Raw genomic sequence first — 26,793 nt, forward strand, 5'->3', positions numbered from 1 at the left:
TTTGCTCGTGAAATTCAAACTCCTGAGCTGATTCTTTGGGGTCTGGGCCTATCTCCGGCAGCTACAAAATGAACAGAAAAGATTGGATGTCACAGATTTTTTGAAAGAGGAACTAGCCAAATTTGCCCATTGAAAATAAGAAAGAGAAAAAGAGATTGGTGATGACTGTAACTTTGTGATTTCCAAGTCCACAGTACCATTTGAAGGAGAACATTACATAATAATAATGATTTCTAGGAACTGTGCGAAGTGATTTATATACTTGACTGATTTAATTCTCACAGTTAACTATCAGTACTCCCATTTTATGGGATGAGCAAACTGGGGCTTAGAGAACTTGCCTAAGGTCACACACTGGTAAATGGCAGAGCTGGGATGCAAGCCCAGGTCTTCTTATCCGCAGAGCCTCGCATGTAACTAGCACACTGTATATACTTTTGGTTTAAAGTTTAATTATTTTTTGATTAGATTATACTTATACATGGTATAATTTAAAAACAGAAGGGTATACAATGAAAAAGTCTTCCTTTTGACCCCGTCTTCCTGATACTCATTTCCCTAAAATGAGAGTCCTTTCAGAGATGTTCTGTATGTATGTGTAACTGTAAATTAAATATATAAAAATATGCATATATAATATCCCTGTGGTATATTACATACAAATGAAATTTCACCCATTTTACACAAGCAGTAGTATACTATAGGCCTGCTCCTTGATTTTCTTTCTTTTTGCCTAATAATATCTAGGAGATTATTTTAGTTAAAAAAAGGGGGCTCTTCATTTTTTAAATTGCTGTATAATATTCCACTGTATGCATATACCACTGGCCCCTATTGAAGAACATTTGAGTGTTTGCCAATATTTCGCTATTACAAACGATGTCTAATAAAGAACTTTGAATTGGAGTTATTTTGTGCATGTGCGAGTCCACTGTATATGCCAGACAAGAACTAGGGGGTTGCTCAGAGTGTGGTGAAGTTCTCTATAGGAAGAGTTATATTTTCTTACTAAGATGGAAGGTGTTTTTTATTCCAAGTATACAGGTGTACGATAATCAATAACTATGTGAATGCTTTTCTGTCAGCAGGGCTCTACATCAAGCACTGTAATCGTGTGTATGTAAGGCTTGTAGACTTCGAAAATGAGAAAAAACAAGCTTATGGCATAGTTGACTGACTCAGGGTGAGAGATGCCTGCATATGAGCAGACATTTACTCAACAGAGTGAAAATTTCAGTCCTAAAGAAAAATGGCTCATTACTGCATGGAAGAACTTCCCTGGAGATGCACTGATGCGTTTGACCCTGAGGAGGATTATGGTATGATTCTTGCTTAAGAAAGTTGCCATATAAAAATGGCTGTAATGGCTCTGTTGCCATTGAGTATATCCAGGAAATGGGCAAAAGGGAATTTTTAAGATCTATATGTAAAGTGAAGAAAACTAAAGTAAGCTTGTACATAAAGAACTGCAGAGCTATAAGATGGAGTGCAAGTGGTTTATATACTTACATCTTCATAGCTTCTGCATTGGTAGAATATACGATGAATATGGAGGTAAACATTAATACAATTTCATAGTACTTTGTATTTTTCTGAGTTATTGAGTGGGCAGTTACTATTTTCAGGAGTGGTTCTAGATATTCTAAAGTGAACCTGAAGAGTATAGAAAAAATAATACATTTATATGTCTAAATAAACTTAAGGAGGGTGACATGGTAGAATTAAGAAACATATTTAAGATTATTCTGCTTATAGCACATTACATAAATAGTAAATAATAAATGAAGTTTGTGAAAAGCCATGTAGTTTTTGAAATTTGGGTCACAGCTGAGTTTGATTTGTTGTCCTAATACTCTAATTTATTAATTATGCATTCTTTGAGTATCTTTGTTGGTTTTTCTTTCTGGCTGTTTTCCGTTTCATAGTTATTAGCTCTAGAATCTATAGGTAATGGACTCTAGAATGCAGACCAAAGTCACTTTAATTAATAAAAATGTGAAATCTCTTACCCAGAAATATAGCTTCTTAGTTTATTCGTATTGCATTTGGAACATAATCATTATATGTAAAAGAGTGATACTACTGTGTTTTGGTAGTTGTGTCATATTAGTTACTAAGTATTAATTTCTGTTAACTCCGAACTAGATACGTTTTGGGGCTCCTGTCCTGCACTTTCCTCAAAATGGATCTTCCCGTCCCACAACCTCTGTTTTGACACATCTGAGTTCCTGCCATTGCTGGTTTGAGGCCCTCCCTCAAAGTCTGATTACACCAAGGTTGGCTAATTGATATGTAGGCTTTTCAGCAATTTATGATCCGTGTTGCTTGACTCGTTCTCATGTGTATAACACTTGACCGTCAGTGTCCAAGAACTCCTGCTTCCCACAGGTTTCCACAGTTTGCTGATACGGACTCTGAGGTTACATGTCCAACTTTCTGGTTCAGCTGGGCCCAGCATGGCTATGTCCTTTTTTTGTCCCACCTTGTTTGTCTGTATCTTCACTTCTCACTTTGTTCTGTGCATTCTCTCTGCTGGAGAAGGAAGAAACAAAATAGAAATGAACACATTTTTAGGATGCGATCCTACATATAGCTCATTACTATTTCATTCTTTTACGGGTTGTGATGTTTTATGGAATGCTTATGTTTACGTGTAGTTTGATATTACAAATTAATCCATTTATAAAAGCACCATGAAACGAACTATTTTTACAAAGTTACCATGTCTCTGAGTCAGGCATTCACTTTTAAATGTTCTAGTGATAGTATTCTGATGGTATTCATCAGAGCTTCTGATAATGTTCACCCATGGGTTTGGAGATAAAATTCAAAGCAGTAAGAATTTGGGGTTCACTTTGGTACTCCGTAAGTAGTTCTTACTTGAGTAAGAACTGCTGGGTTGGGATTGGGTTGTGGGAGCTTGGACACAGCATCTTACATGAAAGCTTCAGCACCCTTGTGTACTAGTTGGCAGGTGTCAGGATTCTTATGTTATGGCTCAGAAGACCAAAGTGTGGAGGTTAAATAGCTTGCACGGGAACACTGAATGTTCAGTAGCACTGTAGGAGTGGGATCTGAATATTATTCCACCCATGGGCTCATACTTTTCTGAGTCTCTCTGATTAAGGTAGTTTCAGATAATTCCCCGGCAGTCTGTTCTTTGTTCATGGCCATTGATTGTTAATCAGGAGGGGGAAGGGATCATAGTGATGTATAAAAATAGTTGATCATTTAAAAGTTATACTGTATGGTACATTCTACTTTGGTCGTTTCTCATAAATTTGTCAAAATGGTGTGGTAGAATTCTTTTAAAAACAGGAGATTCTAGGCTTATTTAATTTCTTTTCTTTCCCCCAATATTTTTTTATACTTTAAAAGAATGTAGAGTGATAGCTTATACATTCTGAAGCTCAGGAAACATTGCCATTTTAAAATTAAATTAGCATCTTTGATTTCTGGTTTAAAAAATGTGTTTTTTCCCCCAAAACATATTATTAACATTGTTTAATTACAAAATACATACAGAAAAACTGAAATTCTTGTTGCTTATATTTACTTAGTATATGTGACTTGCTTCCTTTTAATACTATATGTTTATTTCCTGAGTCTTAGTTTGAAAATGGTGAATGTTGAAGTACATTTACAGGTCACAGTTTGAGATTACAGATGCTTCTATGAAAACTGCATATTTTCTAATTTTTTGGCTTATAAGACTCAAAGTCTATTTCACTCTTTGATGAGAACTAGTTCTTAAATTAAACCAATGGATTAGTGCATGAAATTTGTTGAAAGCTGTTTCTTTGCAATATTCTGATGCTTCCTAAATAAGTATCTGGTGTTCACCCTACATTTTTAAAATAACTTCTTATTTTGAGATAATTTTAGAGTCACATGCAGTCATAAGAAATAATAGAGAGAGATCCTGTTGGACTCTTCATCCAGTTTCCCCCAATGGTAACAGTTTACATAACTATAGTTCAGTATCACAACCAGGAATTGACATAAACACAATCAGCATACGTTATGTAGATTTCACCGATTTTTACATATGTGTGTGTGTAGGATCCCTCATACCACAACCACCTCCCTCTCTCCTCACCTAACCCCTGGGTACCACTTGTCTCGTCTCCGTGTCTGTATAGTGTTACCATTTCAAGAATGTTATATACATGCATCTTCCTTTTCCCCCTCCATAATGTATAGTATCTGAAAATAAGAACAACTACAAGAAAAAGGGTGAAGGATTCTTAATGTTTGTGCCTACGTTATTAGGTGTTCTAAGGTTTTCTTTGAAAGAAGGGCAAAGCTATCACCTTAATGTTCACTAGCTAAATTATTTTCCCTGGGCATAAATTATAGTTTTCATATAGTAAAATGCTGAGTTACTAAATCTGTATACTTGACATATTCAAAAATGCTTGTAATTCAGCCTTTCACTTAAATATCACCTTTTCAGAGAGACTATTTTGATGATTCAAACTACAGCAGTTTCCAAGTTACTCAATCTCATTGTCCTCTATTTTCATGATAGTACACAGGCATTTTATGATTTGTTTGTCTATCTCTCCCTCTTTACCCTCTTAAAATATAAGCTCTGTGAGAGTAGGGACCTTATTTGTATTTTTCATCTTATATTTCCAGTGCCCAGAGTGGTGCCTCTACATAAAATGTTATTGCATGACATGCATTTCATAGGTCTGAAAACCTATCTTCTAAGCCCGTATTTGTTTGTTTACTTTAATGATAAATTTTAATTTTTAATGGTGGCCCGACTGTGCCTGAGTTTTGGTGTATAGTGCTGAAATGTTTGAATCATTTTACTATAATTTAGTCAGCCAGTGACTTCTTGGGAACATTAAATCCCCGGGAGGTAGAACAATTCTTACATTCCCTAGTCAGGTCTGTTTGAAGGCATCCAGTAGTCTTCTGTGAATTGACAGAAGCCTAGAACATCGATCGCTTGCTTCCTTTCATAGAATTACTCTTTTTTTTTTTTTTTTTTAAAGATTTTATTTATTTATTTTGACAGAGAGAGAGAGACAGCGAGAGAGGGAACACAAGCTGGGGGGAATGGAAGAGGGAGAAGCAGGCTTCCCGCAGAGCAGAGAGCCCGATGCGGGGCTCCATCCCAGGACCCTGGGATCATGACCTGAGCCGAAGGCAGACGCTTAATGACTGAGCCACCCAGGCGCCCCTCATAGAATTACTCTTAAGAGTTTGGTCCGATAGTGGATTTCCTGGGTTTGAAGCCTGGCTCTATCATTTATTAGCTGTGTGGCCTTGTGCAAATTGCCTAACCTCTCTGTATCTTGGTTTCATAGTCTGTTAGATAAGGATATTAATAGGACCTATTTTATAGAGTTGTTATAAAAATTAAGTGAGACAGTATCCTAAAAGTACTTAGACTACTTCTTGGCACATAAGAGATGTTTAATAATAATGCTAGCTGTTATTATTCAGTGTGAGGAAGTTAGTATCTGTTTTATTCACACATCAAGCAGTTGAAATAACACAATTTATGGCATACATCTAATCAGAGAATAGTGTATCATAAGAGTTTTATCTATAATCAGAAAATGGATTTCAGGTTTATTTATTTCCTCTTATTACATTAGATGGTTTTGTGAACATCAAATAGTTTGGAAAGTGCTGAAAGGAAATGAAATCTGAGAGGCCTGGGAACATATTCTCTTGATTGTTGGTTGTAATTTTTGCTTTGAATGAGAGAGGTCACGTCAGAACATAGACTGGTCTTTTGTTGTCCATGCAAATTATGATCACTAATATGAGTTTCCCAGACATTGGTTAAATGCTGATAGTGAGAGGCAGTCATGAAGAGGATTAGGAAGCTACTGTTGTTTGGTTTTATCTCCCCTCACTCCTCTTCTTAGAGCTCTCTCTTCGTTTTCTGTCTCAGCTGCCTGGTTTCTGCTTGCTAACCTCTGCACACCATCCTATAAACATTTTCTATACCACCTACGAAGGTAAGTTTGCTACTGATCGGCTAACTCCTTAGATTGAGCTAGTCCCTGTAATAGCTCCCTGCCCTGTAGCAATAAGTTTACAAGAAGTTGCAAAGAAAAGTTCAGGGAGGTTCCATCTACCTTTTACCCATCCTGCCCTAAAATTAACATCTCGAGTAACTGTAGTGTAACGGCAATACCAGGAAATCGACATCGGTACAACCCACAGAGCTTATTCTATACATTTATTTGTGTGTGTGTGTCTCTGGTTTGTGGAATTTTTTTTTTATCACGTGTAGTTTTGTGTAACCATCACTACCTGTAACCATCAAGCTGCTGAACTGTACCGCCGCCGTAAGGCTCCCTGGGCTACTCCCTGCTGGCCACACCCACCCCTCCCCGCTCTGTAATCCCTGACAGTTTGGTCTCCTCTTTATAATTTTGTTATTCCAAATTCCATCACATCCAGAACGTGATGTAAATCGAATCATGAAGTATGTTACTTTTTGAGATTGGCTTTTTCCACTCAGCTTAATTCCCTTGAGGTTCGTCTATCAAAGTTTGTTGCGTATATCAATAGTTTGTTTCCTTTTATTTTTTTCTGAGTCGTATTCCTTGGTATGGCTGCATCACAGTTTGTTAAACTATTCACCTGTTGGAGGACGTTGGGGGCATTTCCAGTTTTTGACTGGTACTAATAAAGCTGCTATGAACATTCATAACAGATTTCTTTGTGAACATACGTTATCATTTTTTTTGAGATAAATGCCCAACAGTACAATAGTGCTAGGTTATATGGTAAGTCCATTTTTTAGTTTTATTTATTTTTTATTTTTTTCCATTTTTTAGTTTTAAAAGAAGCTGTCAAGTTGTTTCCCAGAGTGGCGATATCATTTTACAGTTCCACCAATACTGTACGAGTAATCTAATTCTTTCTTTCTTTTTTAAATTTAATTAATTTATTTAAGTAATCTCTATACCCAGTGTGGGGCTCGAACTCACAACCCCGAGATCAAGAGTCACATGTTCTTCCGACTGAGCCAGCCAGTCACCCCTATGAGTAATCTCATTTTTCACATCCTCACCATTATTTGGTGGTATCACTGTTTTTTTATTTTAGCCATTATGATGGTGATATATCGTTGTGATTTTAATTCACAATTCCCTAATGGCTAGTGATGTTGATCATCTTTTCATGTGCTTATTTGTCACTTGTGTATCTTCTTTGGTGAAATGTCTGCTCATGTGTTTTGCCCATTTTCTAATTGGATGTTTTAATGTTGAATTTTGAGAGTTCTTTATTTTTCTAGCTATAAGTTGTTGTCAGATGTGTGATTTGCAAATATTTTTGCCCAGTCTGTATTTTGCCTTTTTGGCCCCTAATGAGGTCTTTCACAGAGGAAAATTTTTAATTTTGATGAGGTTAACTTACTAGTTTTTCCTTTTTATCTATTTTGTTTTGAAAAAAAACTGGCATGCAGTTTGGAGTTTGTTGAAATTCTTGGATCTGTGCGTTTGTAGTTGTCATCATGTTTATAAAAATTCTAACCATTGTTTCTTTATTTTTTTCTCCTCTCCTTTTGATACCATTTATATGTATACTAGATGCTTGATATTGTCCTATAGGTCACTGCCGCCCTGTTTATTTTTGCTTGGCTTTTTTTTTTTTTCCCTCTCTGTGCTTCATTTTGGATAGTTCCTATTGCTATGCCTTCCAATGGACTAATCTTTCCTTTGGAAGTGTCTAATATGCTGTTAATCCTATCTACTCTATTTTTCATTTCAGGTATTGTATTTTTCATCTGTGGAGATTCCATTTGGATGGTTAAAAAAAATCTTCCATTTCCCTTTTAATCATATTCATGTATTCCTCTCTCCTTTTAAACATGTAGGCCATATTTATAATAGTTGTTTTAACATTCTTGACTGCTAGATCTATCATCTCTCTCATTTGGGAGCCATATGCCGGCCAGCTTTTAACTGGATGTCAGACATTGTGACTTTCATGTTGTTGGTTGATGGATTAAATTGACTTTCCTTACATAGTGTTGGATTTTGTTCTGGCATGCAGTTAAGTTGCTTGAAGGCCTTTGAAGCCTTTTGAGACTTGCTTTTAAGTTTAGTTAGGGCATTTGTTTGCACAGTATTTGTTGAAAAGACTTTTATAATTCGTTGAATTACTTTGTCACCTTTGTTGGAAATCAGTTGACCTCTGTTCTGTTCTGTTGATTTGTTCCTTGCCCCAATACCACAGTGTCTTGATTATTGTACCTTTATACTGAGTCTTGAAACCAGGTAGTGTGACTCCTCCAACTTTTTTCTTTCTTAAGATTGTTTTGTCTTTACTGGGACCTTTGCTTTTATAAATACACTCTGGAATCAGTTTGCCAATTTCTATAAAATATGCAGCAAAGCTGAGAATCACAGAACAGACCTTGATAAAATCCATGCCTTCTGATGTTTCTTAGAAGTTTTTTTGTGGGCCTTCTCTAGAAAATACTCCTTAGGAAGACTGGGCTTCATTCTGCTTGAACTTCCATATCTTTTAATTTCTAAAAAATTGCTGTAGTATATATACTGTCCTATATTATTATTATATATACTAATAAATACTTTTCTTTAGGTCTTTGCCTGGGTATATTTGTTGCCTTGTCTATTTTAGTGTCTTTGGTAGTACTGAATTGTTCTTGTTTCAATCTTGAGAATATAAGTGTTGATTTAGTAAGAGAAAAACAAGAAAGTAACATAGCACATCACTGATTAAATCTGTCAACAAAGGATGTGTAAGAGAATTGAGCTTTTTCCTCTGTGGTATTAGAATTGGTCTTCCTTCTGCTATGTTACAGTTTCTAGACAGGTATTAGGGAAATATTCAGGGACACAGTTTTTATGGCACTGTAATTAATGAAATATCAATACTATAATGAAGTGGCATTATTGCTTTTATATTTCCAAATGAGCTTGAGTTTTCCAAAAACTTCAAATAAGCTATTTTTTTTGCTGCTATCTTGAAATATATGCTTTAATAGTGTTTAATCTTGCTGCTTTAAATGATTTTTTTCTAGAATTTACCTAACCAAATTGCAGTATTCATTTTCACAATTATTTCTGAGTTGTGGTTTTACATATATAAAACATTACCCACAATTTATGATTCCAGTTACATAAATTGGTCATTTTAGTCTCCTGTAGTAAATACATGTAGATGTTATGAATAAGATCTTACAGGTACTTTTATGTCATTTTAATGGGTTCATGTTTGTATTGAATAACTGAATTGCAACTTTTAATTTCAATTTGTGGAGTGTTCACAGAATAAAATATTTGAATTAACTGAAATGAATTAGGGCACCTCAGGACAGTGATGGAAAGAACTAAGAACTATATTCATTTTATTAGAGTGATCATATTGTTTTATGAGAAAACAAGCCATTTTGCTCTGGATGGCAATTATTTGCGGTAAAGAAGTACCTTGGAATTATAGATCATTTTTCAGTTTTATGGGCATTTCTGTCAGCTGAAAATAATTGCTGATTTGGGCTTTCCTTGGAGCAAGAGGTGGAAATTATTTTATTAGCTTTGTATGGAGGCATCTTTTAGTCGTTAATTAGATATATTACTCTGGAAGCAGTAGAATATTGTTTTTTTAGAAGTTTAGAATTCTGTAATAGAAGCACAATAAAAGAATAAGTCAGTTGTAGAAAAGTGCCTCATATGTGGTTCAGAGAATCTGAGGCTGCTGATGATTTAAGAGCGCAGCAAAGTGCTAACTGTATGTGCTACAGATACCAAGTCAAACGGAGTTCAAAGCCTGAAAGACCCTGGTGGGCTTGGTTTTTGTTTTAAAAGATAGTATGTGATGTTCTTCATCATGCCCATATTGGGACCACAAAAAGACTTGCCAGTATTTCCCACAAAATGATCATCAGGTAGAGTTCCCTTGTGTCTGATCCCCTCCCCCATTCTGCCAGATACAGGCATAGCTCGTGTATTTATGGAGATGGGAGGACTAGCTGAACTGGTGGTATATTGGTTTGTTATAGCCTCATCCCGAAAGAAATGTGTTCCTGCCAGGACTCTTGGTTTTCTTCATATCCTCTGAAATTATGCTCTGCCTTCAATCGTACGTTGTTCCAGCTACAAATCATAATAAGCAATAATTTTATGTCCCTGAACTAGGTACCACATAGTGTTCTAGATATTTTCTATGTATTGACTCATTTGATCCTCACGTCAATTCTGTGTTATATTATTTTTTTCCATTTTACAGATGGAAACTGAGACAAACATTGTCAGCTAGAAAGTGACAGAAGGGAGCTATGAACCAGATTCTCTGCTCTTAATCCTATTCTTTTCTATCTAGCTTGAATTGATTAAGAAATCCCAAGTAAATTTGTATTATCAGTGTTTTAACATTATTAACAATGTCCTAAGTTTGACAGCTCCAACTTTGTATTAGAGACCCCCCAAAAAGCTTGCTTGGTAATTTCTTTAATTTCCGTTAGAGGTCAGTCTATCACCTGGTAATGTCAGTACTGTCCGCTTCCTGGTCTTGGAAGTGCAAAATTTCAAGTATACTAAGTTAAAGAAGTATGCTATGAAAGAGACTTGGGGAGCAGAATAATTTTTGAATTAGAAACATAATCAAAGAGTCATCTTTATAGTAATAAAGGCAAATATGACTATTAAAAGACCCAGTATTGGCTGAATAGATTGTATTTGCAGAATTTAATCAAGATATCCTGGAACCAAAAAAAAAAAAAAAAAGATATCCTGGGAGATGATAACTGGTGTAGAAAAGGCTAATGACCTTGACCTTTCTTTATTGCCTCTAAACTAACCACACATTAAATATTAAACCAATTTTGGGTTGCTACTACTCCAAGTCCCATTTAATTCATTCAAGGACATAGACTATACCCTGAGAGTAATGAAACAGTGAAATTACTTAGTGTTCACTAATAGATACTCTCTGGTAATTTTAACGCAATATGGGTCTGAGACTTTTTTAAGTGGCCTAGAGACTTTTATTTCTCAGCTTTCAAGTTTTAGAAGTAACAAGGTATTGAATTACAATGCAGAAACCAGGAGTCTTCATTTAGAAGCAACATTTTGAGGCAACTTCTGTGGTTGGAGAAGAGGAGCGTCATATTTTGGAGGAATCCAGGTAGTTATTTGGAGACTCTAGCACGGTCCTGAGTAGAGAGTAATTTAACCAGCAACGTTAGTTATATGTAAGAAATGTTCTGGATCCTGTAGGTTAAATAAAATCTTCTGGGCAGCCTTCAAACGAATGGAAACAATCTGACTTGACTTCAGATTTGTCACACGGGAAATGAATGGCGACACACAGAAGAGGCCAGGCCAGGGAGGAAAGTTACACAGGAAGGTGGGTCAGCAGAGTTTGCAGGTCTGGATAGAGAAGACGTTAAATCCGGGGGACTGTTGGAAGAGAGAGGTACAAGAAAGTCCTATACATAGAGAGAGAGAGGGAGAAGCAGACAGGATACTGGGCTTCCAGGGAGACAAGTCACATCTAAGACCTGAAACCACTGAGCATGAAGGTAAGAGCTGGTGATGTACTTAACACATGTCAGGTACTGTGCTGAGACACTTTGTATATATTATCTCAATTTCCTCTTATTTTTTAAGGCAGATTCGAATCCCCTTTCACAGGCAAGATGACTGAGGCCCAAAGAGTGTCAGTAGCTTCCCTGGGGTCATATAGCTTGTGCATGGCCAGACTGAGATTTGAACTCGGGGCTTTGTGACTCACACTGGAAAGCTGTGCTTCCTGATGCAGAAGGCATTTCTTTTCTGCCTCAGTTTTATGCTGCCTGCAGGGTAGGGATAGTCATAGGCTTATATCCAATGGGAAATTAACCCCATAGTTAAACCCCAATTACAGCAAAAGTAGAGGGTTATAACTTCCAGGGAGGTGGGAGTAGGGATATTTTTGTTAAAAATGTGAAGTTTCTTCACCTCTGCCTATATTCACAGTAAAGACCTATATTCTCCATGTAGCAGTGATTAGGTGGTGGTGAATCTGTCCCTTGTACTTCTCACGACTTTGTTGTTTTTTTTTTTTCCTCTCCTAAAATCCACTAATTATCTTACTAGGTGTTCCCTCTGTTGGCTTGATTTTTCATAAATGGCACTACTGGAGGTGCCCTCTCAAGGACTTTCTAGAGTCTTAATAGGAAGAGTAGTGGGCCAACCTAAAAGGAAGTTTAGGGATCACTAATTTGGTCTGTCAGTATACTTTTGTCACTTTATTTTTACACCTGCAGGCAGCAGTGCTTCTGAGATCTTTTGGTCCTTTAAAGATAGCTTTGATCCTAGATCTCTTTCTGCTTGGGATATGTTTTTGAAGGGCTGAGGACAGAATGTCAGCTTTCTTCTCCCAAAGGCACCCGTTGCTGAATTTCCCCTATAATCTGGGGCTTTCATCATTTCCTCCATGTTGATGGTGGCACCAGACCTGGGGAATAGCGTTTATCTTTTGTTTTTTGACCTAAGTGACTGGTTAATGGTGAAAGGGCCATCAGCTAAGAATGCTTTTAATAAGGCCCTCTTTTTTGTGGTCTAGCCAGGGTCTATCTGAGCTCAACTGCAAAAAGTATTCCCCAAGTTCTCTCACTTTTTTCATCTGGAGTTGCTTGAAGGTGATTCTTAGGAAGAGTACGTCCACATCCTGTACAAGGGCAAGCAAAGCTGTATCTCTTTATATAGCTTTTAATCTCTTGGTTAAAACTTTGATTTATTTGGACAAAATAATATAGAATTCTTAACTTAGGGGTGTCATGTGACATTGGACCCACAAGTGCCAGAATCCCCTTCTAAGTCTGTAGCAGAATTCTATAAGGCTGAAGTGCCTACTTTCTTCCAAGAGGCTTTTGGGATTGAATTTACTCATCCGTTTTCAATCCATAAATGCCCCAAGTGAGTTCTCTCTCCTACTTGCTATTTCATAGAGAAAGAAGACATTTGATGGGAATTTCCCTACCAACCAAATCTGCGAACCTGCTTGCACCCATCCACTCTTCCTCAAATAGCTTCCCAGCCCACTTTCCTACTGGTTTCCACTCTTGATTCTCTTATATCCTGCAACTAAAGTCATATTTTACAAAGACAGATCAGATAATGTCATTCTGAAAACTTATATATTACTTTGCACTGCTCTTATGATGAAGGCTGAAATCTTTCATGTAGACTACAAGGCTCTATAGGAGATGGCCCCTGGCCTCCCTCACCATCTTGGACTGACAATAGCATAGCCCTTCTTCACAGTCCAACCATTCTGGTCTCCTTTGGTTTCCTCAAGTCTGCCACGTTCCTGCCTGGATCCTCCTTTTGGAACACATTCTTTGCTTCCCCTAGTTAACTGCTCATGGTCCTTCAGATCTCTGCTCAAGTGTCATTCTTTAAGAGAAATCCCAATGTAGTCCTATCATTATCAACTTAATTGCATTTTTTCCCTACATGTTTTTATTGCCAGAAAGTTCAGTTTGTCCCTGATGAGGACTTTCCCTTCACTTGATGTATTGCCTAAGAACCTGGAGGTTCCAAAGGAGTGTTAGTTTCATGTACCAGATAGAGAGTGACCTGGATATCTGGTTAAGTACGATATAGCTGTATAAAGATTTGCTGTTGAAGACTGATCCTGCATAGCCCAAAGGGGAAAACTATCTCTGACATTGTGATGACCTGCCAAACCACAGAATGTGTCATTAGTTGACACTCAGACACTAAGTCATCGTTCCTCAACACATCATCTTGTGTTACGGTGATTATAGGCTGGGCTAGAGTCACTCGTCACTCTTCCTTCATGAGCACTTGAGTTGAGCTTGAGTCACCAACTCAGACAGCTCCTGCCTAGCAAGTACTCTTTCAGTGACTTCTGCTTCCCTTCTTGCCAGGAGACTTTGGTCATGGCCATGTCAGGTTTACCCCAACATGTTTCCTTAACTTTGAATCCCAAGGAATACTCACAGAAGGCCTATGGGCTTTGCATTCCAAGAAAAAAGGTAGTTATTTTTAGGTTCTATAGCTAAAGAAAAATTCTATTACATCCAGATATAGGGTACTTACTCATCTTGCATTCTGTCACTAAGGGAGGCAAATCTAAGAGACTCTTTACAAAATAAAGAAAATTAGCCTCAAGGACACTTTTGCCTCTCCCCATACTGAGAAGCACCACAGAAATTTCTAGCTAAAATAATTTAATCCATACCTCTTGGGTACTCTATTTAATCTCTGCTTTAACATCCACCCCTATACTCACTTATTGATCTATTATCCTTGTGATTGTTTGTTTAAAACCCAGCTTCCTCGCTATAATATAGGTTCCTAGAAGGTAGGAACTATTTCTGTCTTCTTCATTGATACATCCTCAGTGCCTTTCAAAATGCTTTGCACATAGTTAACATTCCATGCATATTTGATGAGTGAATGGATTGTAAATTTTTCAAAGTAGATTTTAATAATAACAATGACTTCTAAAGATTCAGGAGATATAGGAATGTAAACCATGTTAACCATATTCCCCATCATGGAACCAATTAAAACTCAACAAGTATAATGAAACACAAAGAAAAATTCCATGAAACTAGGAAAGGGCTCAGTTCTAGACTGTGGACTGGTATCTAAGAAGTATAGTGAAATACGGATCAAATTTAGGAAGGATGCTAAAAGCTGATACACACTTCTGTGGTTTGTAAACGAAGTATGGATTTCACTGAAAGGAAGGGGAGGGCTTTGAGTGCCCATCCTATGAGGTTTAGGAGTTGGAGCAGGCCATGTGAAAAATTGGAAAATCCCCAGGGGAGCTAGTTCCATATCTCAGAGTAGTGGAAGAGGTGAGGATAAGGGAACAGTATTTTTTTTTTTTTTTATACTCAACTTCTAACCTATAATGAAGTGAGGGGGGAAGAAAGAGGAAGAAATGAGCTTTGCAGAAGTTGACCAGAATCAAATGAACAGAAATGAACAAGCAATAAATTAGCAAACCATAGTTGGCTAAATTGCTTTACTCTAATTATACAGATGAAGTGCATTTCAGGTTAAGAATTATTTCAGGGAAAAAAAAGAATTATTTCGGGAAACAGAAATTCCAGAAAAATACATCTGTGTTCACTCAAATAATATGAAGGGAACATAGGATTTTTAAAAATTGGAATTAAGGAAAGGAAGGCAATTCCCTTCTAGTGATGAGAATCATGGGATGTGAGGCTTTGGAGCTGTTGGCAGCCACATTCCCTGCCTCATGAAGGAAGTTGGTCTGTCTGTGATAGTAAGAGCAAGTCAACACATAGAAGCAGAAAAAAAGACAAGAGAGAAACCATCCTGGTTGAGATAAAAAGGCATGGTGATAGTGACATTTGAGTGTTACCCCTGAGGTCCTGATGCTTTTTATGCATTTCCTAAAGATAGGTGAGGTACTCCACTATCCTTCTAATACATTGCTTTTATCTGAGCTAGTTCATGTTAGGCTTCTACCATATGCTTGCAACTAAGAGTTTTGTAAAATATAATATAGATCTAAAGACAGGCAGAGAAGATCCAACATACGCATTATTGGTGTGCCTGATAAAGAGAGCAGAACTGGTGGACAGAAAAAATTTAGATAGGTAATGAAAAAAAAAACCTTTAGAAATTAAGGAAATTCATAATATGTAGGATCAAAAAGGCACATGGTTCTAGGAAAAACTGAAACAGGATGATCAATACCAAGTAAACACAAGATAGTAAAGTTAGTGTGCTTCAACTTTAAGAATCTTATAGACATCTGCGCAGAAAAAGTGAGTCACTCAAAAGGTGGAAAATCAGAGTGCCTCAAATGTCATGGTAATAGTCAAAGTCAGGAGGCGGTGGATAAGGGTTTCTAGAGCTTTGGTGGGGTATGTGTGGGAAGACTTGATACCTGGTCAAGCTATGGTTTATGTTTATGTTTATGGTTTATGATTAAACAATATTCTCAAATATTCAAGTACCTAGTTCCTGAAAAACTGCCTCATGAGTTAAATTAGTCATTTATGTGACAAATAAGGAAAAAGAACTTAGGAATGGAGAAGCAGATAACTCTTTGAATGGATTGGCAGAGCATATGGAATCCTCTTAAATATTGAACTAAGTCAAATTTAATAACTGCATTTTACGAAAACAGAAGAAAATGTAAGGGCTATACAATTAGTAGTGAGGAAGGATTTATAACAAATATAAGATGGGGAAGGTAGAAGAGGTAAAGGTATATGGAAGTGGGTGAACTCATTTTTCTTAGTGGAGAGAGAGTCAGTAGATCCAGCCTAAAGTTGATGAATTTACTGGTCTGAGGTGAAATCTTGGCGCTGCCACGTACCAGCTGTGTAACTACAGATAAGTTTAAATGTCATCTGTAGTCACAGAATCTTCATCTGTGTCATGGAGATAATGACACTACCAAACTACTGAGGTTGTGGCGAGGATTAAATGCAATAATGTATGTGAAGCGCTCTGACCAGTGCCCAGCCCAGAGTAAGCAGTCAGTAAAAATGACTATTATTTATTATTTTTATTATTTTTTTAAGGAGAAAATATGGGCAGATAGTTTTATGATCTTAGGACAAGGGGGTCTTTCTAAGCATAACTCTAAGCCCAGAGACCAAAAAGGAAAAGATTAATAACTTGACCTTGGAAAAAGTAGAAGCTCTTGTATGGCAAAATCACCATGGTAAGAATCAACGAACAAATACTCAAGTAGGGAAGAATAACTGCCATCTATTTGACAGAAGAAGGGTTGATATTATTAATATTCGGGGATACTGATAGATAAGTCAACAAAAAATATAAACAACTCAGTGTAAAAACGGATGATCTAGGGCATCTGGGTGGCTCAGTCGTTAAGCGTCTGCCTTCGGCTCAGGTCATGATCCCAGGGTCCTGGGATCGAGCCCCACATCGGGCTCCCCACTCTGCGGGAAGCCTGCTTCTCCCCCTCCCACTCTCCCTGCTTGTGTTCCCTCTCTCACTGTGTCTCTCTCTGTCAAATAAACAAAATCTTAAAAAAAAACAAAACAACGGATAATCTAAATGAACAAACATTTTACAGAAAAATAAAAAATGATAAAAATTTGAAAAAATATTTAGTCTCACTTAAAGAGGAAGAAATTAAAATGAGATGCCATTTTTTCACTTACCAAATTGACAAAGATGAGAAAGTTTGAAAATATTTAATGATAGGGTATGGTGAAATAGGCATTATCATACTCTTTTTTGAGGGCAGTTTGGTATTTTCAAAATTAGAAATGTTCATACCTTTTATCTCTGCAATGCTACTTTTAAGAATATATTCTACAAATATATTTATTTTAGATTACAAAGATATATGTAAAAGGATATTGTTTTATAGCCTTGCTTAAAAGAGAAAGGATTTGGAAACAATTTACTTAACTATTGATATGAGTTTGTTGAATAACTTAAGGTTCTTATATACCTTGGAATATTATATAGCCATTAAAACAAAAGGTATATAAATATATGTACTGATAATGGGAAAGTGGCTAGGCTATAGTGTTTAGGGAAAAAAGTAAGTTACATGAGACTATATACAGTATTATCTTATTTACTAAAAATAATACATAATTTATTCATATAAATGCATAGAAAAGTTCTAGAATATTACTTAAGAACTATTAAAAGTAGTTGTCTCTGGGGTGGAGAATGGAGATGTTATGAACTTTCACTTTCATTTTACACCCTCTGGAGTTTTCCGATTTTTATTGCAGCAGTCATCTTTTAATTTTATAGTAATTAAAAACAGAGAAAAATAATCTTCCATTGATGGTGACTGGTGACTATGTTGGTTTTGAAAATGGAATTTAATATTTTGGGAATCAAATTATGTGGGGTAAATAGCAAAACAAATCAAGTAAGGTCAACTATTCAACAAAAATTAAGTAAGTCCTAACTTTGCATGAAGCACTGAATGGACTTTTCCTGATGCTTACTGTCCTTGGGAACAGAAAATGCATGATAAATGCTATAAAGAGAGATTCAGACATTTCTCCTAGAGGTTTTGTTTTCCCAATTAAAGCCAGATGAAATGAGATCTGTTCGCAAAGACTATTTTCACTACATGAACGTTGTTGTAATACCAACCTAGAAACTAGCACCAAGGACAAAAGCAGTGCTTTTGCTAAGCTTTGTGAATCCAGCTATGCCAGTTTTTTGGCTTTGGGTTTTAGTTATCATAATAAGGGCTGCTGATGGGGTAGAGAAAATGTGAGCAGGTAGGCTGATGATAATACTAATGGTGATAGGAAAAGAAGATCCAGTATTTCTGAGCAAAAACTAGGTTTGATCAAATCCTATATTTATCAGGGATGTTTAAATCTTATGTCACTATATACTTATTGCTGTAAAGACAATGATTTTATGAAGAAGATTGTACTTTCATGGAGCCAAGCAGATCCTAGCATTTCCTAGAGTTTGGCCATATAATTTACACAAATCTATTTAGAAATTGTGACTTTTTTCTATTAGAGACTCTGTGATTTCTCAAAAGCTTGTGATTTCATTGAGCTCAAGATATTTGAGCGATAGGAAATGATTGCAATATCCAGTTGGCATTGGCTGTTTGATTCTAAATATCCACATAGTTCTGCTATTTTTATTTATTATTTTTTATTTTTTAAATATTTTATTTATTATTTGACAGAGAGACACACAGCGAGAGAGGGAACACAAGCAGGGGGAGTGGGAGAGGGAGAAGCGGGCTTCTCGCGGAGCAAGGATCCTGACGTGGGGCTCGATCCCACAACCCTGGGATCATGACCTGAGCCGAAGGCAGACACTTAATGACTGAGCCACCCATGCATCCCTCTACTATTTTTAAAATTTTTATTTTATTTAAATTCAATTACTTAACATATAGTGTATTATTAGTTTCAGATGTAGAGTTCAGTGATTCATCAGGTGCATGTAACACCCAGTGCTCATCACATCGTGTGCTCTCCTTAATGCCCATCACCCAGTTACCCCATCCCTCCAACCCCCTCCCCTCCAGCCCTCAGTTTGTTTCCTAGAGTTAAGAGTTTCTTATGGTTTGTCTCCCTCTCTGATTTCATCTTATTTTTTCCTCTCTTCCCCTATGCTCCTCTGTTTTGTTTCTTAAATTCCACATATGAATGAAATTCATAGTTCTTCTATTAATGCTTGTTTTGAAAACCTGAATTTGCTGCAGAGCAGTTGATATATTAGGAAACAATCTGAGCATAAATGAATTTTGTATTTGCTTATGCACAATTTTGTCAGCAAGAAACAGCAGGTGAACACAGAATACTGCACCTAGTTGAACTGAGCCGTGTAGGAATACACAAAACGGCACATGCACAGGCCTGGGATATCTACCAGCTACCTCACTTGGAGTGTTAATGAGCCACACCCACCTGCAGCTTGTGTTACACCTTCCCTTCTGATTTCCCATAGCCTTCTTTCTGTGACTTAGCAATTAGCTCATAAACTACAGCCTTCCAAACACTCACATTCACAAGCAAATTTCGGGTCTTTTTCAAAATAAGGTAACATATTTATGAATTTCTTAACCAGTAACATATATAAAGCTGGGTTACCATTTTTCTTAGGTCCCTATCTTTTGTGTGTGTGTCACTGACAAAGTTTTTGAGTATTGTGTCCCGAACTGCATTTCCCTCATAAGTCCTGTGTTTTCTATTGTGTGATTGTTATAGTGTACTGATTTTTAGGAACGTAGATGTCTCTTTATAGCAAAAATAACTACCTCCTTGAGCAAATCTATGCTGATCTTTTTTCCTTTTCCTTTTGTTGCAGGTGCTCCACTGTACCAAGTTAGCTCAGCATTTCCAGGGCTAAGCCAACTTCTCTAGTTCCTTACTGAATATTGGTTAGGCCTTCACAGTTCACATGTACTAGTGCATTAGGTGATTTTTCTAAATTAAAATTTTGCAAAGGGCTTCATCTTGGAATAAGATCTCCAATGCTACATGTTGAACTCCTTTGGACTTCTCTAGACCTCTATGACTTAAGTTTCATTACACTGCTGATTTTCCATACATTTGTTATTATATGAAGAAAATATCATACCAAGTTTGTGGTGTGAAATACAGAGATACAAATAGCATGTGATTGAAAGTCACATATTTATTATTTGAAAATGAATTATTTGTGAAGAAGCTTAGCCATCTTTCCTTGAGGGTTTTGTCTACTTCAGTGATGATTTAGGTTAACAAAAAATCTTTCATGTTGAATGTTGAAGTTCTTTTTGAAGTTTTAACATGATATGCCTAGATACAAGGAGTCACAACAAGTATATAGTCACCTTCTTAACATCTGACTTACAATGCTTACCCTGTACTCAGATTCTGTTCCTTATTCTAGTTCACTCAGTAGTTGCCTTATGAATTATTTCTGTAAGAATATGAGAAGTAGGAATGTATATTTTGGCTTGAATACTGGTTTAAGATTTACTTCGTTGAAGTATAGACTTTAAAAAAAAAAAGATTATTAATTTATTTATTTGAGAGAGAGCACAAGTGGGGAGGAGAGGGAGAAGCAGGCTCCCCGCTGAGCAGGGAGCCCGATGGGATGAGGGGCTTGATCCCAGGACCCCGGGATCATGACTTGAGCCAAAGGCAGACGCTTAACCAACTGAGCCACCCAGGCGCCCCTGAAGTATAGACTTTTACTCTAACCTTAGAAAATAAGAATGTGGCCTTAAGTTGCAATTTAAGAATTCTTTTAATTTTCTCTTTGAAAGAAAGTATCTTTGCCAGTTTAGCAGAGGGGCATTACAGCCATGACCTTAAAATCTCTTCTTCTCTTCTTCATTCATTCTTCAGAGAATACATATTTGTTAAGTGCCTACTATGTGTTGTGCTGTTTTATATCTGGAGAATGTGATGATGAGTAACAATAGTACTGTCTTTCCTCCCTAATCTAGTGGGGGAGATAGAAACGTTAATCAATTACTGACCAACATATGTAATTATAAATTGTGGTAAGTGCAACAACAACAACAAAAAATACGAGTTCCTTTGGAGGAGAAAAAAACAGGGAGACCTAATTTGGATAAGTGATTAAAAAAGGCCTTTCTGAGGAAGTGACATTTAAACTGAGACCTACAGGATAAGGAGTTTACCGGAAGGGAAAGGGGGTGGAAGGATTTCCAGGCAGAGGCAAGAGGTTTTGTGATATCATTTTATAGTACTTATGACCTTTTTAGATACTTATATAATTAGGTACTAGTCTATGAGCAAGACAGTTTATAGAGCTGTGTTACTGAAAAGATGCATATAAATTACATTTTTATAAATGAATTCCTGAATTCCTGCAGGCTTACATTATACTCACTGTGCTATATCATCTGCATTTGATTGATGTTCAGTTACTTCAATTACGGCTAGATTGATCTTTCTAAAGCACAACTTTGATGATGCTTTTTCCTGCTCAGAAATCTTTACCAGCTCCTCAATTACCCAATAAAGTCCAGACTTCTCAGCCTTATGGCCAAGCTATTCCAAATTGGTCCTAGTCTCAATGTCCTCCTTCATTTTTAATTACTCCTCTTTGGGCAGTACTCTGTGTTAGCCAACAGAATTTCTGGATGAGCATGGATGCTTTCTTTCTGATATGTCCACCTTCACTTGTGTTGCTTCTCTTTCCTTGCAATGTGTTTACCTCCTTGCAAGCTGGTCCAAGTCCCATGCATATTTCTAGGCCCATCTCAAATGTTACTATCTAATCTCAGCGTCTTTCTCTGATCACCCCAGTTGTATGTAACTTCCTTCTCTTCTCACTTCTTATGATATTTTATTTTTACTGCTCTTGAGGCACTTCTCCCTTCTTACTTTGTTTAGAAGTTATTTCTAGGCATGTCTTATCTTCCCAGCTAGACTTGTAAGCTTCTTGAGGCCAAAGCCTGTGATGGAAAAGTCTTTGCTTCTCTCGCTGTGCCTGACATAGTCCCTTGCAAACGTAGGCTCCAAATAAAAATTTTGGAAGGAATTTGTAAGTTAATTGTTGGTTGCTTGATTGCCCTTCAAAAGTAGTTAATGATTTCTAAACAGATGCATCTGGGGACTGACATATAAAAGAATCTTTTGTAATGTTAGTTGTCCTAAATTCAGATTTTCTTACAAAGGGATTCTACTTGTTTGGGATGTTTATATGTCTTTTTGTCCATTTCAGTGACATTGATTCACAGAGATTATTTTAGATTCATAAGTGATGCTGTCATTTCCATTTTTGCCTCCCTTTTGAAGGTTTGCATGCTCATTTAGCCGTAAAAAAGAATGAAAAGAACAAATCAGCACCCTCTCTGGTTGTTGATACCCAGCAGGGAGAAATAGATTTGAAAGCATGTCTAGGTAATGTATTTATTTTGATTGTTTTGGGTTTTCCAAGTGAATGTGGCTTTAAATGAGTTTGGAATAGTCCCATATAGAATTTTGTTATTCATTGGTTCATTTGGACCTATACCTCTGGTAAACAACTTCCTATTTATAACTTTTTATTAAAACCCATTTCCGTTTGAGAAGTTGTACCTTTCACTTCTGCCTGAATTAACATTTGAACAGCTTTTAGATTGCTCTTCAACTTACGACTGTAAGACCCAAGGCTTTAGTTGATGTAATTCTTAGAGTATTTTTTTTTTACTGAAATAACATTATTTCAGGTGATATTTAAATATACAGGATGATGATATATTTCTCATAGAAACATTTGTCTCCAAGAACAATTAAAACAAAGTATAGTTGCCAAATAATGTGTAAATATCTATAATTGATTTAGTATTTGTGATTAACATTATTGTTTTGGCTAGAAGCATTTCTTTATAAGTCCCAGTTATATTCATTTTTTTCCCCTTTTATAAGTGGTAGTTTGTTTTTTTTTTTTAAGAAAAATAATTTAGGAATTCCACATCTTTATGATTAACTCTGTTGTTCTTAAAATTTAGCCCTGGAATAGTATATGATTCTGTATAAGTTAATGAGTGTATGTGAATTATCAGAGGGTCTTTTTCCTTGAATATATTATTTACTTTTCATATAAAATTGTAAAAAAATTTAAAGATTTTATTTATTTATTTGACAGAGAGAGACACAGTGAGAGAAGGAACACAAGCAGGGGGAGTGGGAGAGGGAGAAGCAGGCTTCCCGCTGAGCACGGAGCCGGATGCGGGGCTCGATCCCAGGACCCTGGGATCCTGACCTGAGCCGAAGGCAGATGCTTAACGACTGAGCCACCCAGGCGCCCCCCAAAAATTTAAAAATTTTAAAAAGTTATAAGGAAAAAAATGAAATGTATCCATAATTCTTCTTCAGAAACAATCATCATACTAGCTATTTGTTAATAAAAATCAATCTCTAGCTATGTAATAGTTAAGACTACGTATAAATCTGGGTTAAAAAAATAAAAATTTGATTTCCTCTCTGGAGGCAGTTTTCATATTAGATTAAGTTGAGGACCCTAGAATTTTAAAAAGTTCTTTAAGATTATTTTGATGTGGATATTGTAAATTACTATTTAGGAAGATCATGTGACATGAACCTTTAAAATTTTTCTAGTTACATTTTTAACATGATGAGTATTTTCTAAAGACAATGTGTTTTACTTATCTAGTCTTATAAATTTGAAATACCTTGTTTTATCAACAAATGTGGCCAAGTAAAATAATAGTGTTTTAATTCCCATAGTTAAAAACTATATATTTTTGAGCTGTTAATCACTGAAAGCATTTGAAAGTGTTTTCATCTGCTAATTTGAGTGACAGTTAAATTGTCAATGTAGTGTCCCTCTCTTGGATTCCTTGGATCCACGTCATAGGGCAAGATCCTTGATAAACATGTGATTTTCATTTGGTCATATTTGACAGCATGGAGACATCTAATGAATGACTAGATAAAGATCTTGAGAATAGACGTAGAGTCTGTATTAGGCAGCATCAAATTGAAGGAGGTAATAAGATGATATAAAAGGTGGAAACTAAGTCATTTTGTTTATTAAGATTCTTTCATTCATTCAGAAATTTGATTTCATTGGATTATGTACTTGATACTGATTTAGGGTTTCTCAGCCCTGGTACTATTGATATTTTGGACTGGACAATTCTTTTTGAGAGGTCGTCCTATGCATTGTAGATGTTCAGTGGCATCTTTGGCTTCTATCCTCAGATGCCAGTAGTGCTCTCCCCAGTAGTGACAATTAAACATGTCCCCAGACATTGCCAAATGTCCCCCAGTGGGTAAAATCACCTCTGATTGAGAACCACTGTTTTAGATGAACATTGTAAAAGCAAATTTTTTGGAATGTATTTTGCATTGTTTCCCTATATCAAATGTTGTACATGTTCCATGTGATTTGGTCTTTCAATATTTCCCAGGTAGTGCCCTGCCTGAAAAAAATGGCTTAGGTGTTACAGTGGAATATGGAACTAGCCATATTAGCTACAGAACTACTGAAAAACCTTACATTTGAAAATTAACAGTTGATTTAATCGTGATTCTATAGCATTTATAACATCCTGGATCAAAGAATCTACTCTTTTTGATCTTTTGAAAAGTACTTTGGAGCCTAAGAACAAATTTTTACAAAGAAACCTTCTAATGCCTGTTATTTTTCCTCCTTTAAGAATGATCCTATTCATCTTTTGTTTTAAAGGCTCTATAACTTATTGGTACTGCATAAAAATCCCATTATTATAGAGACTGTTCTCTTTGCTTCTCTGCTGCATCCTTTTCTGAAGTTATGAGAGATGTGAAACATATTCTGAAAATTCATTCAAAGCTTTAAAACTTATTATATCCAGGAGAGACAGATTTAAGATTGCTGAGGTTTCTGGTTGAGGTACTTCAAGTAGAAATCCATACTCCATTAGGCTCTCTAACATTGTGACCTTAATTTTCCAGATATTTTGTCCTTTAAATTGAAAGCAGTATTTTAATACTATTTAAGTCTTCTGGAGGGGCTTGTAATATCACAGACTTAAGTTGTGAAACATTTGAAACAAATGAAAGATAAAATAGCAAGTGACTTAGGTCTGTATAATTTTATACATTTTTTATTCCAAGATATACAATGATAGAAAGATATGCATGGAATGTACTTAATGCACTGAAGTTGGTGAAAAAAGAAGCTATTTAGTAAGGAATTGTTCAGACTGTACTTAAGCAGAATTTCTTTCATGGGTTTTTTTCTTGGCATTGCCTAAAGAGTTTCTCATTAGAAATAGTTGTTAAGTTCTCTGAAGTTAGGAAATTTACTTTGTATAAAACTATGGTCTGGGTGAAATGAAAATCTACTTGGACAATAGCTACTGAGTTATCTTGCTTCAGCAGATAAAGCAGAAAATGTAAAACTGTATTATACTGTGGAGTCAAGAAACCGAGAACTATTTAAGAAAAAAAAAAGAAAACCTCTATGGAAAAGAAGAGATGAAAAGCCTCTTGTTCTTTCATTAGTAAATTAGGTCAGTTTTTAAATAATACGCTCATTGAAAAATGTACACATTTCTCAAGTAATTGATATAATTTAATCCAATTCATATCTTAAGGTATAAAACTGAATTCTTTAGGGGCTCTTAATTGCTTCGTCTATTTTCCATTGTAAAACGTTGTTTAGAACCTAAATTGATCGTATAATCTTTTCTTTAGTTTGTGGCTCACTGAAGGATGATACATCAAATATTCTTTATTAATCTATAGAAGCTTAAAATTTATTTTAGTCTCTGTGTATTACTTTAGTTATGAGTTAGCTATTGAGGGGATACGATAACCTCCCTGAGTTCCTTTTACACATATTCATGTTAGTTAAGTGCGAAATAAATTACATGATTATGTTAATGTCAAGTAATTATTCCACGGGTTGCTAGGGGGCATTCTTTAACGTAAAGAAACAATTGCAGGTAGATTCTCCAGATCTCTTACTGTCCTGTTGCAGTCCAAAATTAGAGTAGTTTACGCTTATTGGTATTGATGTTTTATGGGTGCTCCATTGCTTTAGGCTAAAGGTGAAAAGATTCTTGCCTGTTTGTAGGATGTATAGCCTGTTTTTTGCTGAAAGTTTTGTTCACCGAGTCTCCAGGTCAGTGTTTAGTCTCCGTCTTACTCTTACTCCTTCACCTTATTCAGATAAACTATCTCCCAGATGATTACTAAAGGCCTCATCAGACTAGGGCAAGAGAGATCTATCACCCCCACTGAGAGGACAACTTTTAAGATGCAGTGAAGTGTCCCGAGATGGCTCTCAAGCCCCCATTACCCCCCTGGAAGACTGGCCTTGATATCAATATATGAATGTCTTTTCTAGGGGTGCCTGGGTGGCTCAGTCTGTTAAGCATCCGACTCTTGATTTCAGCTCAGGTCATGATCTCAGGATTGTGAGATTGAGCTCTGAGTGGAGCCTGCTTAGGATTCTCTCTCTCTCTCCCTCTGCCCCCTCCCTACTTCCTGCCGCTTGTACATGTGCTCTCTTTCTCTTTCTTACTGATTCTTGGTCTCTCAAAAAAAAAAAAAAAAAGGATGTCTTTTCTATAAACTTTGCAAATCATTCACTAGTAAAATCTTCTGGCTAGATCTGACATTTCTTGGATAGGCTGAGCATCAAAGGGAGAACAGATTCTGGACGACTCTTAAACTTACTCATCCCAGTTTATATCATCAGTATATTTGGAAACATTCCTTTTAGTTTTCATGTACTGTCCTCCAGTCAGAATGGTGAACTGGCCAGACAGCAGTGATTCATTGTCCCATAATCATCACCTGAAACATTTCCCAACTCCTGACTTTTAGGGGCTCTTCTAGATTCTTCCCCTCTTTAG

Source organism: Phoca vitulina, unplaced genomic scaffold, assembly GCF_004348235.1.
Source record: "Phoca vitulina isolate PV1807 unplaced genomic scaffold, GSC_HSeal_1.0 scaffold36, whole genome shotgun sequence".
NCBI lineage: Eukaryota > Metazoa > Chordata > Mammalia > Carnivora > Phocidae > Phoca > Phoca vitulina.